Below are 21,350 nucleotides of genomic sequence, written 5' to 3' on the forward strand. Positions count from 1 at the left end.
GAAATCTTGGGTTCAAACTTGGGCTTTAGCAAAAATTTTGGTATTAAGTGAAAAAAAACCTGGATGCTTGGATGAGGGCCTTTTAAATTATTGTGGTAAATAAATTACACAAGGAAGCATGTAGTCTAGTGGTTGTGGCGTCATTAAGGTTGTATGGGAGCCTGGGTTCAAGTCTTGGCTCTTGCAATTTATTTGTTTTTTTTAAGGGAACCTGGACTTTGGCCTTTAGACCTTATAATTAATTGGGGATAAAATATGACACAAAAAGCCTTGTGGCTTAGTGGCAAGAAGCGTGTGGAGCATCCGAGGGGAGGCATGGGTTCGAATCCCATGGCAAGCAAAGAGAATTTATTTTGCTAACAGGGGGCGGTAAGAGTTGGTGTTGAATTTAAACCCTGATGTTGGAAGGATCCCACATCGGGAAGCTAACATAAGAGTGGATACAAAGCTGGCTTTAAATAGAGGGAACCATGAGGAGAGTAAATGTACCTTTCATGGCTGATCCCTTTCGCTGTATGGCGTGCTCCTTTGGGTTGGGCGTCATTAAGAGTGCTCGGAGCGTGGATTAACTCAGGTCTCCTATCGTGTGTATTTCACTACTCTAGCGGTAGGATGGCTACTTGGTAGAAAGGGCCATATGGGCCCAATGGGCCTCAGGGCCCAATTGGATAAGTTGTTTGATTGTGTAGTAAATATTAGACTAGGCTAGGTGAATCTCATATCTGTGGCTAGATTTGGGCTAAAAGGGCCACAAGAGCGTGTGGGCCCATTTGGGCTGAGAATAGGCTTTAGGCCCATTCGTATTGTTATCCTTGTTTAAAATACTTTAGTTTACTAAAATTACCGAAATACCCTTAGTTTGTAAAAATACTGAAATACCCTCGATTTGTAAAATTACTGATTCGACTTGTAAAATTACCAAAGTACCCCCGATTTACAGAATTATCGTTTTACCCCCGATTTACAGAATTACCGTTTTACTCCCGATTTACATAATTACCGTTTTACCCTCGACTTACAGAATTACCGTTTTACCCTCAGTTTATAGAATTATCGTTTTACCCCTGATTTACATAATTACCGTTTTACCCCCGATTTACATAATTATCATTTTTCTCTTGACTTACAGAATTATCGTTTTACCCTCGATTTACAGAATTACCGTTTTACCCTCGATTTATAAAATTACTGTTTTACCCTTGATTTACAGAATTACTGTTTTACCCTCGATTTACAAAATTACTAAAATACCCTTGGTTTGTAAAATTATCAAAATACCCCTAGTTTGTAAAATTACCAAAATACCTTAGTTTGTGAAATTACCGAAATACCCTCAATTTGTAAAATTACCAAAATACCCTTAATTTACAAAGTTACAGAAATACCTTTGACTTTCTAAAAATTATAGAAATACCATTGGTTTACAAAATTACTGAAATACCCTTGGTTTGTAGATTTACCAAAACACCCTTGTAGGATGAAATGACTAAAATACCCCTATTAGGTAAAAAGACCGTAAAGCCCTCGTAGGGTAAAGTGGTATAATACCTCGTATGGTAAAATGATGAATATGCCCTTATGTTCCGTATGTGATGTGCGTAGGATTTACATATATTGATATTGGATTAGTTAAGTTTGAGTGACAGGTGGTGGTTATCGTAGGTGATTGATTTTGGAAACGTTTCAACTTCAACCCGTAACAGGTGTGTACTAACCCTCGTAATAGCTTAGATTAATATTTGCTGAAAAGCCGAAATGCTAAAATACCGGTATTTCGGGAACTTGTAATGTTGCGTTTGGGTATAGATACGATAAATACGATAAGATCGGTGTTTGGATCGATGGAACAGGTAAGAACTCAATTTTGTGCACGATGGTAAGTTGGGCCTCAATGGTCTGAAATTGGGCCCAATGGGCTTTCGGACCCATTTGGGTAGAATTGATAGAAAATGGAATTTGAAAAAGTTGCACGTTAACACGGTTAGTATTGTTGTAAAATTTGGGTTAAGTAGGCTAAATCAGCATTCATAGGGCCCCATTAGGGGTTTTGGGCCCAAAAGCCCGAATTTGATAAAGTGGGTTAAAGATCATTAATTAAACACTCGGAAATATTGATAATTGTAATGAACATGGAAAACCCTAATATTTGGTAAAATTACGACAATACCCTTATAATGTGAAAAATGACTTTGTGCCCTTGTGGGCAAGTGACTGACTTGGACTATGTGGTTGACGGATTTGATTGTGAATATATATTGGTGATATGAATGACTTGACTGTGATTGTTTAATTCAAATATGGGCATGACATTCTGCATACATGACATGTTGCATTGGGTTGGGTTTTTATATGGATGGAGGAAGTGCAAAAGGGCTTATGCTCTAGTTTACCGAAAAGGGCTTATGCCCCAGTTTATTGAAAAGGGCTTATGCCCCAGTTTACCAAAAAGGGCTTATGCCCCAGTTTATTGAAAAGGGCTTATGCCCCAGTTATTAAAGAGGCTAGGCCTCCAGATATATGATAAAGCAGCTATGCTGCCAGTGGTGTGTTGGTTGGGTGGGTTGAGTTATTCCCCACATAGTGTGTTGGTTGGCACGGGTAGAGAGTAGCGGATGGTGGGTTGAGTAGTATCCCCAAATGGGCTTGCATACATTCATTGGTATTTCACGTGATATTGAAATGGGCTTGCATACATCCATTGACATTACATGTGATATTGAAATTGGCCTATGGGCCATACCGTTTACAATAAAGGTTTTGGCCCAGTGAAATGATTTATGAAAAGGCTTTGGCCTAGTGATATGATTTATGAAAAGGTTTCGGCGCAGTAATCGTTAAAACGAAAGGCTTCGGCCCAGTATATGTCAAGACTAAATAGGGCTTTGACTTAGATTGTACTGATACTGTGTTTTCACTGTTTGTTTGTTATTGGGATTACATACTGAGTTTTCGTAAACTCACCCCGTTTCTAACTGTGCAGGTAATTCCTAAGCTTAGATGGTTTGGAGTCTGAGGGACTCAAGATGGCCACACTCATTTTCTTTCTTTTAATTGCAATAAGTAGCCGATTTATTTCTTTATAAGTTTTATCTTATTAATATTATTGTTTGGTTTTGGGTTGTAATAAGGCCATTTTAATTATTTTTCTGGGATTATTTTATTTTTAATAACTTTAATCTGTTTGTTAATAAATGGGCTAGACTTAGGACGTGTTTTCAAAATGATAATTGTTTTCAAAATAACATCACGCCACGATTATCCGATTTATCAAAGATTTCAACTTAAATAAATTACAACTCGATTTAACCAAGTGTGGCAATGGTTGTGGGCATGTCTAGGATTGGATCCATTAGAAGAGCTTGGTACTTAAGCGACCTTCATGGCTCACCTCCTCTGTTTTTGATTCTTACCGGTGCCCAAATTTTCATTCACTTTGTTAGCTTAACAAAAGTCGATTTTAAAGCACTAAAACGAAACATGGGTTTTTAACTTCAATGTGGCACATCAGATTTGGCCATAATGTCTGGGCCGGGTTTGGGGTGTTACATTTAATGGTATCAGAGCCAGGTTGGAAAACTCGACTGTGGTATGGGTAGTAGAAAATTATTGTTATTTTTTTCTTTTCTTTTTCCGAAATTGGGGTTGGAAAAGGGTTTTTCTAAAATTTTGTTTTGAAATCTCTCAACGAAACTTGACTTGTTTCTGAAAAGATGTTACTGGAGGTGTGGCACACCGAGTCTCCGGCACCAAATCTGTAAGTTCTCTAACTCTGTTTACTGTTATAAATTGAAATGCTATATTGAGAAACCACTATAGATAGTAGCACTATACTGAAACTCACTAGTTAAGAGTAAACTGTAACGCTTGAATTTAGATTTAGTATTTATTTGGTGTGTGTTCTGGAAATGTAGAAATTGTTTGCATGTGAAATCTATCTGCTCTGATGGATAAATGTTTTGGGTGTATGTTAGTATTATTAGTATCAGAGTGCGCAGCGAAAATGTGGTGGTGTAGTCTGAGAGTGGAAAATTTCGAGGAGGAAATTTCTTTAAGGAGGGTAGAATTGTAACACCCCGAATTTGGGCTTAGAAGTATTGGGCCTTGAGTGGGGGTCTGTAAGGAGGTTGTATATAGGTATTTAATTGTGCAATGAAATGAAACAATTAAATGTTTGCTTTAGTGGTTAATGGCTTTGAGAAGTGTTGGAGAAATCTTGGGTTCAGTAGGCTAAATCAGCATTCGTAGGGCCCATTAGGGGTTTTGGGCCCAAAAGCCCGAATTTGATAAAGTGGGTTAAAGATCATTATTTAAACACTCGGAAATATTGATAATTGTAATGAACATGAAAAACCCTGATATTTGGTAAAATTACGACAATACCCTTATAATGTGAAAAATGATCATTGTGCCCTTGTGGGCAAGTGACCGACTTGGATTTGTGTGGTTGTGATTTGATTATGAATATATGTTGGTGATATGAATGACTTGACTGTGATTGTTTAATTCAAATATGGGCATGACATTCTGCATACATGACATGTTGCATTGGGTTGGGTTTTTATATGGATGGAAGAAGTGCAAAATGGCTTATGCCCCAGTTTATTGAAAAGGGCTTATGCCCCAGGTTACCGAAAAGGGCTTTGCCCTAGTTATTAAAGAGGCTAGGCCTCCAGATATATGATAAAGCAGCTATGCTGCCAGTGGTGTGTTGGTTGGGTGGGTTGAGTTATTCCCCACATGGTGTGTTGGTTGGTACGAGTGGAGAGTAGCGGATGGTGGGTTGAGTAGTCTCCCCAAATGGGCTTGCATACATTCATTGGTATTTCACGTGATATTAAAATGGGCTTGCATACATCCATTGACATTACATGTGATATTGAAATGGGCCTATGGGCCATACCGTTTACAGTAAAGGCTTCGGCCCAGTGAAATGATTTATGAAAAGGCTTTGGCCCAGTGATATGATTTATGAAAAGGCTTGGTAGCGAAGTAATCGTTAAACGAAAGGCTTCGCCCAAGATATGTCAAGACTAAATAGGGCTTTGACCAGCATTGTACCGACATCGTGTTTTCACTGTTTGTTTGTTATTGGGATTACACATCGAGTTTTTGTAAACTCACCCCGCTTCTAACTGCGGTAATCCCTAAGCTTGGATGGTTTCGAGTGCGAGGACTCTGAGATAGCCACATTATCGCTTTCGCTTTCTTTTAATTGCAATAAGTAGCCGATTTATTTCTTTATAAGTTTTATCTTATTAATGTTATTGTTTGGTTTTGGGTTGTAATAAGGCCATTTTAATTATTTTTCTGGGATTATTTTATTTTTAATAACTTTAATATGTTTGTTAATAAATGGGCTAGACTTAGGACGTGTTTTCAAAATGATAATTGTTTTCAAAATAACACCACGCATACGATTATTTGATTTATCAAAGATTTCAACTTAAATAAATTACAACTCGATTTAACCAAGTGTGGCAATGGTTGTGGGCATGTCTAGATTGGATCCATTAGAAGAGTTTGGTACTTAGCGACCTTCATGGCTCACCTCCTCTATTACGGATTCCTACCGGTGCCCAGCTCCCATTCACTTTGTTAGCTTAACAAAAGTCGGTTTTTAAAGCACTAAAACGAAACATGGGTTTTTAACTTCAATGTGGCACATCAGATTCGGCCATAATGTCTGGGCCGGGTTTGGGGTGTTATAGCGTGGAAGGCCAATCGGTTCCAAAGATAAAAATCCTCGTTAAAGGAAAGGATCAATTATTCAATATGGTAATATTGTGGAGGCAAGTGCCCCAGAAGAGGCCCAAGATATAACTAATTAAAAAACCCCAGAAGTTGTTCAGGTACCTGAAAATGGTGATAACGAAGAAATCTCAATAAGTTATGTTACTTCAGGAAAAAGATGGAACCGAAAAAATATAGTTGCCGACAACAATTTTGCTTATAATGTTGCTATTGAAATAGAAAAAGAAAATGAGGATCTTGAGCCTAAATCTATTGAGGAATGTAGAAATAGAAAAGATTGGCCAAAATGGAAAGACGCAATTCAAGCAGAATTAAATTCACTTTCTAAACATGAGGTTTTTGGACCTATAGTCCAAACACCTAAATATGTAAAGCCGGTAGGATATAAATGAATATTTGTGGGAAAACGAAATGAGAAAAATGAAGTCGTAACATATAAATCACGACTTGTAGCACAAGGATTTTCGCAAAGGCCCGGTATTGATTATGAATAGACATATTCTCTTGTGGTGGATGCAATCACGTTTAGATACCTTATTAGTTTGGCAGTACGTGAAAAACTTGACATGCGTCTAATGGATGTTGTTACAGCCTATTTGTATGGTACACTTGATAGTGAAATTTATATGAAAGTCCCAGAAGGATTTAAAATCCCTGAAGGATATAGAGTTTCCCGGGAAAATTGCTCAATCAGATTAAAAAAAAGTTTATATGGATTAAAATAATCTGGGCGTATGTGGTACAATCGTCTTCGTGAATATTTGTTAAAAGAAGGTTATAAAAACGATCAAATCTGCCCATGTGCTTTTATAAAAAGGTTTGAATCAAACTTTGTGATAATTGCTATTTATGTTAATGATCTAAATATTATTGGAACTCCTGAAGAGCTTCAAAATGCAATAAATTATTTAAAGAAAGAATTTGAGATGAAAGATCTCGGAAAAACAAAATTTTTCTTGGCCTGCAGATCGAGCATTTAAAAGATGGAATTCATGTCCATCAGTCAACTTATACGAAAAAGATCTTAAATAAATTTTATATGGATAAAGCACATCCATTGAGTACCCCGATGGTTGTACTATCATTAGATGTGAATAAAGATCAATTTCGTCCTTGTGAGAATGATGAAGAGTTTCTTGGTCCTGAAGTACCATATCTAAGTGCCATAGGAGCATTGATGTATCTTGCAAATAACACAAGGCCTGATATAGCTTTCACTATAAACTTGTTAGCAAGATTTAGTTCTTCTCCAACACGTAGACATTGGAATGGAATTAAACATGTATTTAGATATCTTAGAGGGACCATTGATATGGGGTTATTTTATTCAAATGATTCAAAATCCCTATTAGTTGGTTATTCTGATGCTGGATATTTATCGGATCCACATAAAAGTCGATCTCAAATGGGATATTTATTTACATGTGGAGGTACTGCCATATCATGGTGTTCGACAAAGCAAACATTAGCTGCTACCTCTTCAAATCATGCTGAAATAATTGCAATGCATGAGGCAAGCCGATAGTGTATTTGGCTAAGGTTATTAACCCAACATATCTAGAAGATATGTAATTTGCCTTTACAGGAAAATATGCCAACTATCTTATACGAAGATAATGCAGCATGTATAAATCAATTAAAAGGTGGTTATATCAAAGGTGACAGAACGAAACATATTTCACCAAAATTATTCTTCACTCATGATCTTGAGAAGACAGGTGACATAGAAGTTCAACAAATTCGTTCTAGTGATAATTTAGCAGACCTTTTTACCAAGGCATTGCCAACTTCAACATTTAAAAGACTACGAAACAAGATTGGAATGCGTCGACTCAAAAATATAATGTGATGTCGCTATTAAGGGGAGTCTAAAACATGTTGTACTCTTTTCCTGGTAAAGGTTTTTAACGAGGCAACTTGTAATAGGAGATTCTGTACTCTTTTTCCTTCATTAGGTTTTTATCCCACAGGGTTTTTTCTAATAAAGGTTTTAATGAGGCACATTCTTATTTAAAAGACATCCAAGGGGGAGTGTTGTAAATTAAATGGATGTCATAACCCCCTTTAAGCATATTAAAGTAATAAGATAAAACTCTTTACTTAATTTATAATCGGAGATTATTAAATAGAGTAATTAAGAAAGTTTAATTCATTAAATGTAATACCTTTATTAATTGAATGTAAAGGAGCTTATAAATAGTACCTTGTAAGTAAAATAATGAAATTCTCTCGTATTTTCATCCTCTTTTATTTATTGTTTTATTAATTTTCTATAACACAAAATATCATTCTACCATTTTCATTGCCCTTAATGAGATCATATTCTACATCATATTTCCATAATTAAATATTCAAATCAAATGATTGAATATTATATAACTAATTCGGATAGCAATGGGATAAATGGATGATACTATCAATTAAATATTATTTAATTTTTTATAATCGTGTTTTAAATATATATTAGTTTAACTTTTTTAAAAAAAATAAAATGTTTGTATAAATAATATATAAACCGCTTAAATTTTATTCCAATTATTTATATAATATTCTAAATACATTTTATATAGATTTTTAAATTTTATTTAGTTTTTGAAAAGAAACTATTATATTGAAAAATTTTATATAAATATAAATGGTTTTAAATAATTTGAAAATATGATGTTAATAGTTTTAAATTTCTATACATTTTAATTAAAAAATTGTAGTATGTTTTAACCTTTTTAATCACTTTTTATACATTTAAGAAATTTTTAATAATTTCAAAAAGTTTTAAAGTTGTTCGAAATATGTTTGTTAAAATGTTTTATTTTTATTTTATTTGAACAATTTTATTTTATTTTAAATAATTTAAAAGTTCTAAAATATCTGTGTTTTCGACACAATGCCTAGGACTATTAATTGTTCCTCTCCAACTCATAAATAGGAGGATAATGCGCTTCATGTGATATCCCGAATTAGGGCCTAATCGGAATAGTGATTTCGGGACCACAAATCCAATATAGAAATAATTATTTTATGATTATTTTGAGGTCTATGATATGATTGTATAATTGTGTGAAAATTTCGTGAAGAAATTCTATGCATAAAGTGCTTAATTTGAAGTTAGGGACTAAATTGAATAAGTTACAAAATTTGCATTCTAGAAGTTTCTAGTATGAAATTGCTTTGAAATATTAATTAGGAGGGCTTAAATAGCAATTTGACCAATTTCTAAGTTTATGGACAAAAATTGGACATGAATGGAATTTTTGAAAGTTTAATAAGGAAGGGCATTTTGGTCATTTTGATATTAAATGAAATAAAATGGGAAAAATAACACAAAAATGATCATCTTCTCCATAAGTTGCTGCCAAATATGGCTATCCACCATAGCTAGGGTTTCAACATTTTTAAGCCTTGATTGTAAGTGATTTCTATGCCAGTTTTTAATATTTTTTACATTTTTGAAATCCTTGTAGCTCGGTTTACCTGTTTCTACCAATATTTTGAGCTAGGGTTTATATTTAAAAATTTACCCATGAATGATATGCATGAATTTTGATGTTTTATGGTAGAATATGAAGCTTGAGATTGTGTTAACAACTTTTGCTAAGTGATTTTACGTAAAAACGACTAAAATGACATAATCGGTAAAAATACCTAATGTTCATAAGTACATGTTAGTGTGAGAATTGGATGTTGCTGTAGAGCGGAAAAATGATCAGCATATCATAAAACATAAGAAAATAGGATGAAGTTTAATTTACGAGATTTGAGGTAAAAGTGTAAATATGTGAAAGTTTAGGGGCAAAATTATAAATTTTCAAAAATATGATTTTGGGTTGATTTGAATAATATGAGTCCTAATTAGGCTATATTTGAAATGATAGAGCAAGGAAAATCGAAATTCGGGCTAAAATCGGTAAAATACCAAGTTGTGGACAAAATGGTAAAAATGACCATTTTCGCATACGAGGTAAGTTCAAATGTAAATATTGTAATATAACCATTATTTTAAATCATTTAATGCTATTTATACGATATTATGATTGTTATCATGCAATTCTATGCTTTGTGGTCATTGTTGGGCAACATGCAAAAATTTTATGAATTATGTGAAAAATGTGAAAGACTACCGAAGTATCGTCATGGGTATTCCAAGGAGAGTGGTAAAGGAGTACGAATGAGGAAAGTCCCGTTGAACCTTAGGAAAAGATTAAGATATTTGAGCATCCGAACTCGTTGAGTTGAGTCCAAGTTCACTTATGGATGCGAACGTCCGAACTCGTTGAGTTGAGTCCGAGTTCGTGAGATGTAACTAGGCATCCAAACTCGTTGAGTTGAGTCCGAGTTCACTTATGGATGCGAACGTCTGAACTCGTTGAGTTGAGTCCGAGTTCGTGAGATGTAACTAGGCATCCGAGCTCGTTGAGTTGAGTCCGAGTTCACTTATGGATGCGAATGCCCGAACTCGTTGAGTTGAGTCCGAGTTCGTGAGATGTAACTAGGCATCCGAACTCGTTGAGTTGAGTCCGAGTTCGCTTATGGGCGGGTTACATGGTAGCTTGGCTACATATGTGGCACTTATGTGCAAACTTTCCATGTATCCGAGTTATATTCTGATGTGTTCAACGGGTAAAATTCTAGTGAAATGGAAGAATACTCAAGATGCAAGTGACGTATTGGTAAGTGTTGTGGAATGGGCACTTTGGACAGGTATGTACTTAACCCTCGGGTTGAAACTTGATACGACAACAATAATGTAGTAAGACGATGAATGATGAATAAAAATGAGATATATGTTTTGGTGATATTATGCTAATGTTGGTATAATTGCTTTGTTAAGTTATTTGTTATTTGTATGTGAACTTACTAAGCATTTATGCTTACTCCTTCCCTTCCATTCCTTGTAGTTTTGACAAGCCGGTTTGGAGATCAGGACGGTCGGAGGCACGCTCACACTATCAACGGACCATCTCGGTATGGTGGCTTGCATATTTTAAGAATATGGCATGTATAGCATTATAATCCTTTTGTGTATATAATCTTATGATATAGCTCATGGATGGCATGGAAATGTTTGAGAATGATTAGCTATTGGAGTGGCTAATCGAGATTATATTTGATAACACGTATGCTTTATGTGCTAACTAATCTATGGAAATCCATAAAATGGTGAAATTGGCTATAAAACAGAATCACAGAGCAGTAGTGATGTGAGTTTGAAAAATCACTAAAAATAGTATAGATAGAATTAGATGATGAATAAAATATTGAATTGAATCTTAATGAATCTATTTTCATGTGGAAGAAACAAAATAGGTAAAAGAGTTTTATTTTATGAGATATTTACGTTTTGGTGAAATAGGTTCAGAGAAATTTCTGGATTCCCTATTATGACTTTAGAAATTCACCATAATTTTTTTAAAAATAATTAGTACTCATAATTTATATGTATGCATTCTTTGTTGAGTCTATTTTTAAGTGAAACAAACATCATAGTCATTGGACTTCTGTAAAGAAAGAAATTTTATTCTTAGTGCACAGGAGTCAGAGTAGCTGAACCCTAAAATAGGGGAGACTTTAACTAATAAACTGTACTAACTAGCTTTACCAATAATTCTAGAAAAACTTTAGTAGATATATATATGAGTCTAGTTTCAGGAAAAATTTATAGATCTTAATTTCGAGTTTCGGAACTCGAGATATGAATTTTTAAGTGACTATGATGCAGTTAGCCAGCTAGTCTGGAAATTTTAAAAATAAATTGTTTGAGCTGTTTAATTTATGAATTAAGTCCGTTAACACGTCGTGCTCGACTCCGGTGATGGTCTCGGGTACGAGGGCGTTACACTTCAGCACACTCGACCTTACATTCTCCTACATTGAAAACAGTGCTCATGCTAATCAAGTTAAAACTTAATCTGTTAAAAAGTTTTTTTAATAATCGTTAAAAAAATTAATGTACAAAACATCTTTAAAAATAATTTAATTTAAAATTTCAAATATATTAATTAAAAATATTTTCAAAATATTGAAAATGTTAAAATAACTTTTTAAATAGTTTTAACTTTTGAATCTATTAAAGTGTTTATGGGTATATGTTTACAAAATTATTATTTTTAATTAAGATTGCCTTTGTGTTAAAAACATTTAATTTTTTTGGCAATTTTAAACATAAAAAAAATAGAAAAGCAAATACTTTGAAATGTTTATGGCAAACTTCCATTTATTTTCAAATATTTCTACTTTTATTTTGCACTCATTAAATATTTTTTAACAAAACTCATAAATAATTTATTAAAGAGTAATAAATAATTTAACATGTTATAACTTAAGAATAATAAATAAAGGTGATGTTGGGAATCGACTCGGTTAAGCAACAAATAAGTAAAAATAGCAGAAGAAATTGAGAAATTGAACACACAAATTTAACGTGAAAAAATTCCTTCAAAGAGGATAAAAAAACCAAGGGTAAAGATAATTCCACTATAATGGTAAAAGAACGAAAGGTACAAAAGATAGAGATAAAAAACTATATCCTGAAAACCCGAAAACTAAGAATCCTCAAAACGTCAACACAAAATTCTGTAAAAGTGTTATGAGTTCTAATATCTAATGGGTTTATTTTCTAAAGTAGTAAAAGAGCCTATTTATAGGCTAAATTTATAGGTCAAATAATAATAAAATAATCTAAACTAACCAGAGTTTGATTGAAACAAATAAACAGAGTTTAACTGGAAGATTATTTCTCAAATTTGACTGGAATAGGAGTCATACTAAACAAATCTCCACCTTGACTCATATTTCCACAACGCCATCTTTGTCAAAGCCCATGGGCCTATCTTGAATGATGTAGGGAATTAACTGAGTCGAATATGTGCTTAGAAATTGGAAGACTTCTAGCCTTCGACTTGTTCACTGTCAAATCAAAACTAACTCAGATTTGATTTTCACGAACACAGTGCCCTAACTTTTCAAAACCTGCATCCAAAAGAGAATCTCTCTTCAATGAAATGGTCATATATTTTTCCCTCCTATTACCAAGTTGCCTCCACTCCAAACGAGTTGACTTCAACCCCGTAACGGACGAGGGAAGTCCGATTTCACCAGTTATTATAGAACCTTCCAGAATATAAAGACTATCAGTCATTTTACCTTTTAACAAAATAAGAGCTTCACGAGATACCTTAATGTCGCTCGACTCAATGTTGATTCAGCATCATTTCGAGTCTAAAATACTCAAGGAGATGAGGTTTTTTTTCGTAAATCAGGTACATACCTGACATCTGAGAGTGTCTTAATCGTCCCATCGTGCATTTTAATTTTAGCAGTACCAATACTAATTACCTTTCTAGATGAATCATTTTTCATGCGCACAACTCCACCTTCAATCGAACTGTATGGATAGTTGTGATGGTTCACATCATAGGTGGTGCAAAATGCCGCTAAGAATGGTGGTTTTTTTTAGTTGGGATGATGTTTGAGCAAGGTTATTGTAGATGGAGTAATTAAGTTCTCTTTATCTTCAATAGCGAATCTAGAAAATTTTTTTGGGGGGGACGGAATTAAATTGTATATTTTTATAATAGTAAAAATATAATTTACCATTTTAATAGTCTATATCTTTATAATTTTTAAAGGATTAAATCATATTTTTATCATTTTTGAGGAGATCAAAGTGTAATTTTACTATTACTAATTTTTCATAAATTATAAAAGGTCTAAATGGAAAAAAAATTTAGGAGCCCCCTGGCTCCGCCACTGCTTCTCTTGTCTCTCTTGATTTGGTGATGAAGGGTGGTATTTATAGAGGTTGGCTTGGCCTGAGTGTTAGCTATCAAGCACTCTATTTTATAAGTGTGAAGGGTAGAGTGGCGGATGTCAATTAGGATCATTGTTGGAGTCAATACAAGGAGACATTGTGAGATAATTGGACAGAGTGTCATCAAGCCTAAGGAGGTGATGAATTGATAAATACTAGCAATTGCTCTTTCCTATATATCTTCTGGAGAGTGTACGGAAAAACTCTATATGACATAGGTGTTTTGGTGAAGTAAGGCTAATACAATTCTCCTAGTGAGGCCGCAAGGCCAAGCTTCATCAATTTTATCTTCATGTGCAAGTGTCAGGTGGTTCTTAAGAGATGATATGACAAGGTTGTAACAAGTATATTAAAAAGAACTAATAATTGAACTTGAAGTTGAAGATTCCTACTTTTTTATATAGAAAAAGTGGGAGTGGGCGTTGGAGTTTGCAAAAGGGAGAAAACAAAGATTGATAAAAGCAAAAGAAGAATATGTATTATGTTAGATTATGATATACTCACAATATAGGTAAAAAATTATGTAAAAAAACTATTTATATAATAATTATATAAACATTAAATAATGCTTTACTTGAAAGAATAAAGTTAAAGCTTTAGAGATTATAGAATCCTAAATACAAATGACATCATAATAACATTTTGTTTAAGAAACGTGACAGCTAGGCAGCCGATTTCAAGAAACATCCTAGCAAGGTTCGGCCAGGGTGATCCTCACTGACAACGGGACGAATTTTCGGAGCCGTTCACATATTAATATTTTTTATGTGTTACCTATTCAATTAAAAGCTTAAATAATAGTTGAGATATATATTCATTGTGTTGTGGTGCTAAATGCTTTTTCCCCCTTTTTTTAAACTTGTTTTTTTGCGGAAAAAAATGATGCTTGAATTTTAATCCATTGAGCACTAATGAAAAAAAAAATATGAGTCAAATTGACAAAAGCTATAAAATTTAAGTGCTAAACTTGTGCTTAGCTTCTAAACAGAATTAATGACTAAAACCGAAAATAAAAATAACCAATTTGAAAAATAAAATACCAATTTCAAACAAATAAAAATAGCTGGATTAAATCCGTAAAAGTTAATAAGCTCAAGGACTATCTTAAAATTTAACCAATCATATTCGAAAAGTGAAATGCCAACTGTCTTTGTGCGTTTCATGTTTTTCCGGATTCCTTTGAGATGCTTCCATCATGTCCTTTTCAACCTTCAGAGTGCAAATGCAATACCACAAATATAAAATCATCTAATTAAATATAAAATTTTATCACAACCGTGAATAAAAATATTTATATTAAAATAATATATTTATAAAATATGTGAACAAATTATTTATAGTGAAATAACAAGGGTTTTATTATATGATTTTAAATAGTTTTGGGTTGGATTCTCAAATAATGATTTTAATTATTTTATTTAAAATTATGTGAAAAGATAAAAATATTTTTATAATAATATTAATTATCTTTTAAAATAATAAATTTTTGTGATTTCATAACTGATTTAGTGTCGAATTAATTTGTGAAATTAATTCAAACAATAATTTTATATATAATAAGATAAGTGATAAAATTCTTTTGTTTTTGGTATTTTATAGAGAGACAAAGTTATTAAATATTGATACGAAATAGTATAGGAGTTACATGTCATCCATTCTTTTTCAAATTTGTAATAATGAACATATATATATAAACATTGATTTTGCCATAGGAATTTATTCTTCCTATGAGACTATACATATCAGATTTGTATCTAGCTAATTAGGCATAATGTTATTTAGATTCTGACGTAAGTATTGGTTATGAACATATTTTTATGTTAATATGTTTTAATCTGTAAATCTTTTTCATATATTTAAAACAAAATTAAAAGCCTTACATTTGGGTAGCCATATCCATGTTTGTGTTTTATATATTCAAAATAATAATAATAAAGAATTCGAGCAAAAATACAAAAAAAAAAGGTTGTAATTAGATCTGTCCATAGATCAAGTCAATCAGTTTGGCCCGAAAGTTCGTTCTAAAAAGTGAAAGAATTTGGGTAAAATTATAAGCACAAAAAATGAGTTTGGGCAAAAAATAATGCTCATCTAGAAAATTAGTCTCGCCTCAGGTAAAGGATTTTTTTGTTTAAGCCTGGCCCAACTCGAATTTGAAAAAAAAAATATTTTCCCACTGTTTTGCTATTATTTTTCTCACTGATTTGCTACCATTTTACTATTATGTTACTACTATTTTGTTGTTATTATTTGGATATTTTATAACTTTTGTTTTGTTGTTAATTTTGCTATTATTTTGGATGCATTTGCTTGTTAAATTGCACCTATCTTAATGTTATTTAAATATAAAGATTTATTTAATTTATTTTCAATTTGTTGGGAAATATTTATTTAATATTTTTAGTGTTTTGATATATTATATTTTTTATTTTTATATATAAAAAAATTTATAGAGGTCAGGCTCGGGTTTAAGATCTATAGTCTGGCGAGTTTAGACAAAAATTTAGGTCCATTTTTTGGGTCAAGTCCAAATCTATCGAACGAGCCTAAAATTTTGTTAAGGCTCAGTCGGAACCAACCCAACCCAACACATGTATGAGTCTAAATATAATTATATGAATAAATACATTAACATATATGAAGAAACGGTGATATCAATACAAAATACATAAGCAACCTTTATCACATACATCATAAACCCAAAATTAAATAAATAAATTAAAACATGGCATGGTGTAAAATGAAGATACAAAAGTCGTCAAAAACTTTTTTTTTAATTATGACATGAGAAAGATAATACCAACACAAGATATAGATATTGTAAGATGATCTACTTTTCAGCTTGATTTGTGGAAGGTTGATGAACGTCATCATCATCCTTTGTAGTATATGATTTCGTGTTTTTCACCTCCATTGTTTACTCCTTCCATTGGATTGTTTGATTTCTTGAACTAATTAATGAAATTAAACATGGCTTTGAATTGGAGTTTGATTTTGTGGAGGTTAAGGTTAAAGCAAGTTTAAAACACACATATTATATCTAGCTTATGATAAACACAAGTTTCCTTAGTGTGTAAATATGAACATAATATGAACTAATATTATTCCTGAGTAGGCAGTGCCCTGAGTGAATTGGGGAATGTTGTGGTCAGGGGGTTTTATATAGGGGTGAGTATTCTATCGAGTCGAATCGAGTTAAGTCGAAATTTTTCGAATTAGTCGAATTGACAAATCCTATTTTAGCAACCGAACTCAATTTGAATTTTTTTTCGAATCAAATTGAATCGAGTCAAAAAATTTCAAGTCAAATTGAGTCGAGTTAATGAATTATATTATTTATACTTAATGTTGTGTTTAGATGTACCGATTATTTAACTAATAAACGAAGTACAAGATTATTTAACTACATGAACAATGTAGAGCCCAAATTTTGCATGGCCCAAGATACAGACCCAAATCACTAAAATTAAAAGGCCCGATTACAAGCCCAACAACCCAAACTCTGGTTTCAGAAAGGGGGATACCCTAACCAAAGCAGTTGGCACCGCAGGGGACCTTCACCTCCACGCCACGCCCGTACTTCGCGCCTTCACGTTCGCTCCATGTAGCCGCTTCACTCACGTCTCCATACCTGCGAAAGAATGGGAAGCAGTAACAGAAAGTGCAAGTTATTTTTGTTTTTTTCTTTTCGACTATAAAAGCCGAAACAAAATCATTGTAATGGGGGGGTCGTTTCTTTTTTAATGAATACACTAGCAAAGGGAATACACACGAAAACAGACGCAAAAATACGAATACAAATCAAATCTTGAAGGTGTTTTCAGTTTTTCTTTTTGATTGTTTTGTTCTTTTGATTTTATTTTATTCCTTTTAATTGTGTGTAAAAAACAAAAAAAAAAAGAGAAAAGAGAGAGGAATACCTGAGTTGACTCGCTCCTCCATCATCGGCAACTCTTCCTCTGTCGTCGAAGTTGGCCTTTGGAGGGAGAAACTTCCTCTGATCTTCTAGCATAGGTGCGGCTGAAACCCCAAATGAGGGAACATTGGGGTTAAGGATTTGTTTTAATCTTTGCAGAAAAGGGCAAATGGACTTCAATTGTTTCTTCTGTTTCTTTTTATGCATAATAAAACGGTGATGCTTGGGAGAGGGGGGAATGTGCTCCTTTTCACCTTAAATGGTTGATTTGCGCGTTTGGTCCCTTCCCTTTCGCGCTAACTTTTGATTAAGTTTTTTTTATATTTTTTTGTTTTTAAATTGTCCCTGGAATTTGCCGTTGTTACAAATCAATCCGCGCTTAAATATTTCATGTTGGACATTTAGTTTATTTATTTTTTGTCCCTATTAATTTACGTGTCTCGCATTTTGGTCTTAGTTTTTTGGTTTACAAATTATCCTTTTGATTTTAACTTTTTTTCAATTAAGTTTTTATTCAATTTTTTTTTAAAAAGGAGCATATTATTTAACATATTATTTTGTATTATTTGGTTGATTTCATTTTTTATTTAAATTTTCATGTGCATATTTATTTATTTCAAACACTTTCATATACTATTATATTTCTATATATATTATCTATATTAGGTTTTTTCATTTCATATATTATTTATTTAAATGTTGTATATATATTGCTTTGCATATTACTTAACCTTTTATATATCATTCATTTTGAAATTTCATGTATGCATTATTATAATTTTTTTGATACATTTCAAATTCTCATGTAAATTATTTACTTTATGACATTTATTTTAAAAATTCACTTGCATATTACTATTTAATATATTACTTATTTATATTTTTCCTCCTTATTTTAATTTCTTGTATTTATGATTTGTTTTAAAATCTTTGTATTGTTGTATAGTAATGTTTTTAAATTTACTTTCCTCCCTATTATTCTTTTTATTGTATTTTAAAACTCGATATTTCATTTGTATAATTTGCTTAGAATTTCTTTTAAATTTAGTCTTCGGTTATTAATGTTTGTATTTATATGGTATATGGTATGTTGCCATTGCATGTACCATAATTTGCTCCTATTTTCTTATTATTTTTTATTATTTATGTAATATTATTGCCACGAATTTTTATTTCACGCTCGATACTATATTTGTTGGTTTCTCATTATTGCATCATGATTGTAATTCCCATGTTCACTCAATATCGATTGTTTTTTATCCCCAAGCAAACCAAACAAGTATTTTTAATTCGGTTTTTATAACTGTTAATTTAAAATTTTCCCAAAACAAAGGCAATGTTTGAAGTTTGAAGTTTGAAATTCGAGAAATCGTGCCCTAACGTGCTGGATTTCGATTTTCCGTTTATCCAAAATAATCAAGCATCCCCTTTAAAATTTCGTCTGTGTTTTCTAAACTTCAAAATAAGGCAATGTTCTATGTTTGGAAATCCGAGAAATCGTACCCTAACGTGTTGGGTTTCGGTTTTTCGTTAGACCAAATGATCGAGTATCCTTTTGAAATTATGAAATACAAGAGCTTTTGGAAATTAAGACTCGGTCGTGGTTTCGAGGGTTTAAAAAGTCATGTCCTAATGTGCTGGATGTGATATTTTATTCCTTCGTAACAAGAGAATTTTTAATGACCAATTTGAGTTATTCAAATGTTTTAAAAGAAATCGTATTTCAAAATATCTTTTAAATTTTAGACATAAGGACATTGATTAATCAAGTAGGTACCAAATTTAGGCGTTACGAGGGTGCTAGCCCTTTCTCGTGCGTAATTGACTCCTGAACCCTTTTTCTTGACTTACGTAGGCCTAAAATTATTGTTTTAATAAATCAAAATGTTTTATTAAAATGATCAATCTCAAGGTGATCCGATCCCACCTAGGAAAGGGTCGATGGCGACTCCACAATTTATTTTTTAAAGTCGATCCCTGTTTTTTTTTTTTAAATGAAAAATGGTTTCTAAGCTTGGCAACTCCACTGGGGACCATAAGAGAGTCAGGCCGTAAAATTGATTATTTCCTATCATTTTGTCGAAAATTGAAAATTTGATTTGAAAAATCATGCTTCTTTTGGTCGCATTTGTTGATGTCGTGTCATTTGTTTGTTGTGTTTTAAGGATATTCTTGCATCATCTTGCATGACCGTTGTGGTCATACCTTTTAAGTGGGTGTGAGAAACTATGCCTTCATGAGGTTTTCACCTCCGCATAGACTAGTGGACTGCTTCCGGGATACATCCGTACCTATGTCTTCGTGAGGTTTTCACCTCCGCATAGCCATAGGGAAATGTATTCCCCTGAATTGAACTCGACCCACATGAGCCTATAATGGGTGAGGATCGAGGAATCTGCTGGTTCAAGTACCCTTTCTCTAGAACTGAGCCACATATAATGAACTTAAGAGCCCAACCCCAGGTAGAGCCATTCCAAGCCCTAGTGGTTACCCAAGTAGGTGCTTTATTTGTTATTTATTTCTTCTGAAATAACGTTTTTTGTTTTTGTTTTGTTTATGACTGAATTGCATTACATCATCATAGAAAAGAGGTGTTGATTATATTCGATTGCTAAATAGAACAGTTTGTCATGAGAAAATAGATTTCTTGATAAAGTGGATTATAATACGGTTGTCTAAATATGGTCCAAGTAAGCACAACGGAAGAAGGTTGATAGTTCGCGGAAAAAAACAAAACTTTACCTGAGGATTCAAGTAAATAAAGATTATCTGAAAGACGTCACGTATCAACTTTCTTAAAGGATCTAACGAACATTGCGAGGATAGATAAGTATTAAGTCGCGACCTGAATCAAACAAAAGAAGCTAGTGGGGGCATCTATTGGAAGTTTGCGAGATTTGACTTTTACAAAGAAAAGAAATTGGTGTACTCACCTGGAACATGAGGGCTAAGCCGCATATGTAATCCGTTTTATGTAAAGGAATTTGCTTTCTAGAAAAGTTGTTCTAATATAACTGAATTCAGAATCAACGCCTTACTTTCTTTTACATTTATTCCATGAATTTGCATTGCGTTGCATCATGTGCATTAAACTTCACGAGAGAACCCTAATTAATTAGAAATCATATTGTAGTCACCTTGGAACATTATTACTACACACGAAGAAAAGCCAAAGTTATGGATCAAAGGTTGGAAAAACTAGAGCAAATGCAGAAGGAAATGTAGGATCGGCTGCAAGAACAGATGCAAGAGCAACTGACCAAGATTCAGCAGGATATGAAGGATCAAATGCTAGAATCGCAAAAGAACATGATGAATCAGTTAACCCAGTTACTGCTTGGAGGGCCAGCAAAAGGGAAGAGCCCTATGATCAATCTCGGGGATGACACTGAGGATCCTGTCTATCCACCAAGTTTCGCCCCAACAAATACCCCTGCACAACCCAATGCATATCCACCTCAGATGTCCGTCAACATTGGTCCTCAGTATCAAGCTGGCGTTTCAACATTAACACACTTCTCGACAGGCTCAGGCTCAAGAGACAATCCGGCGAATCCCAGTGTCCCTGATCTAGATGACATGGCAGAGGTAGAAAGGATAAAAGAAGAACTCTCAAAGTAGCTAGAAGACCGATACAAATGGTTGGAAGAGAAGTTCAAAGCACTGAAAAGCGCTGATTATCAGTATGGAATAGATGTTAAGGAGTTAAGCTTGGTTCCGGATCTAGTGCTCCCTCCGAAGTTCAAAATGCCGGAGTTTGAAAAATACAATGGAACTAGCTACCCTGAAGCTCACGTCACGATGTTTTTTCGAAGGATGACTGGTCATGTTAATAATGATCAGTTATTAATTCATTTTTGTGACGGTTTGACTGAA

At 33.1% G+C, this 21,350-nt stretch overlaps 1 long non-coding RNA gene across 1 annotated transcript; it reads right to left on the bottom strand.

Moving 5' to 3' along the window:
* Positions 1 to 16,906: 16,906 nt before the first annotated feature.
* LOC108459828 (uncharacterized) lies at positions 16,907 to 17,698 on the bottom strand. The gene is made up of 2 exons (XR_001867420.2): positions 17,479 to 17,698; positions 16,907 to 17,189 (listed from the first exon to the last, which is right to left on the bottom strand). It is a non-coding gene; the product is annotated as an uncharacterized LOC108459828 (long non-coding RNA).
* Between the last annotated feature and the right edge of the window lie 3,652 nt (positions 17,699 to 21,350).

Source organism: Gossypium arboreum, chromosome 4 (genome assembly GCF_025698485.1).
Source record: "Gossypium arboreum isolate Shixiya-1 chromosome 4, ASM2569848v2, whole genome shotgun sequence".
NCBI lineage: Eukaryota > Viridiplantae > Streptophyta > Magnoliopsida > Malvales > Malvaceae > Gossypium > Gossypium arboreum.